Raw genomic sequence first — 2,040 nt, forward strand, 5'->3', positions numbered from 1 at the left:
GAGAGAGAAGCTATGAGAAAAGCAGGGGAAGCCGAGAAGATCGCTTCATTCGGTAGTGTTTCATTGGGGCTGAAAAACAGCTTCTAAAGCACAGCTGATTGTCGGAGAGAGCAGCAATGAGAAAAGCAGGCAAAGCACAGAAGATCGCTTCACTCGTTAGCGCCTCATTAGGGCTGGAAAAAAGCTTTTAAAAAGCTACATTCGGAGTATAAGATGCACCCACATTTTCAACCTCTTTTAGGGGGAAAAAGTGCTTCTTATACGCCAAAAAATACAGTATTTTCTTTAAAGGGCTGTCAGTACCATGAAACACCTTTTCTCTTTCCATTTTTAATGAGCACAGCCTAATTAACCATACCTAGAAGCATAAATCCAACACTGCATAGCTTCTCCTGAGAACACAACCAAATGCAATTGAACCTGAGCAGCAAAGCCCTTGTCATGCCAATAAAGGACAGAAGAGCAGAGAGTAGAGATGAGCTGAAGTATAGGAGTTCCTTTATGAATTACGGTGTAATTTTTGGTTTCAAATAATGATAATTTAGGAGATGGATCATGCAATTATTTAAATATATGAGAAGCAATTGCCATCCAAGTAAAGGAGAAAAAATGTAGTGCCATTATAGCCTTACAAATCTTTACTTATGAAAGGAAGACAAACAAATTTATTACCTAAGTCAAGGCTTTATAAAATATTGAGTGGGATTATGTGGTCTGTGGAACCAATATTATTTTAATCTGTCATTAGAAATTCAATCCCTATTTATATGAGAAGATCAATCAAATCATATGATGACTGATATGTAAAAAAAAAAAAGCCTAAATTGTGAATGTTTGTCTTTTTTTTCTCAGCTGTTTGTTTTATTGCACTGCAGTCATGGCCAAAGAGTAAGGCACATATGGGCTGAGCTACAATTACTTTGCTATGCTAATGCAAGACTAACATAAGCAGTTGTAGCAAGGCAAAATCCTGAAATACTTGAGATGATATAATGCATGTCCATGGAGTTTAAGAAGAATGGTACTAAGGGATCCTACTTGAAAGGAAGCATATGTGCCAGTCTGGTTTTCTCACAACATGGGATAGTTCTATTCATTTTACAAAAGGCAGAAACGTGACTGTTGCTTACACAGGAACTATATGGTATTTAACTTCCTATAAGCACCATGGTGAACTGACATCTTGTTGGCTTTCATTGGGCACCAATACAACTTTTGCAAGAGGAATTGCTTCTGTATCCAAGATGGTATAATCTCTCCAGAACAAAGGAAATATTGTTGTGGTCATTCATGTGACTTCTGACAGCTGCTCCTCATGAGTAGACCATGGAAATTGAAGTTTTCACAATTGGCTTGTGAGTGAAGTAACAGACAGTCAGGAATGTTCATTAAGCCAATAGTCATATAGCAGCCTTTACAAATATTAAGCTCAACTGAACTTCATATTTTAATTACACAGAGAGAGAGAGACATTGCAATATGCAATACATATATAAAATTGAGGGCAGAGGAATTTAGAATTACAGTTTTGAATTATTTAGGACACATTTTCTCATGGGAAAATAGGGAATGCTTTTGGGGTTTTACTGTGATAGGCAAATCTTGAAGACTGGACACTAGACGCAGAGAATAAACAAAATGGAACAGAAATTCTTAGTACAAATTTTTGAATAGTTTTCAGCCAGAAAAGATCAGTGCATGTTAAAATTGACAGAGCATAGTCTAATGGTGGTAAAACAACAGCAATCTTCAGTGGAACTTATTTGATGGGTGATTTAAATATAATATATACGAATCTAATGGATGACTCATCACAACGGCCAGTTGTTTGCCCGGATTTGGCATTGATTACTAGTCGGGCCCCACCCAGGGGCCTAGGACGTCGTAACTTATTTTCATAATATACACGCAGATCCAAGCAGTGCAGCTTTTTGCATTTGACTGATGGTGATTTTGTCAAGTTTTAACTGTTTTAAATGTAATTCCAGTGCTTTTGGAATAGCGCCCAGTGTGCTGATTACCACTGGAATTACCACTGCT

Source organism: Natrix helvetica, assembly GCF_964273705.1.
Source record: "Natrix helvetica genome assembly, chromosome: 1".
NCBI classification, from domain to species: domain Eukaryota; kingdom Metazoa; phylum Chordata; class Lepidosauria; order Squamata; family Natricidae; genus Natrix; species Natrix helvetica.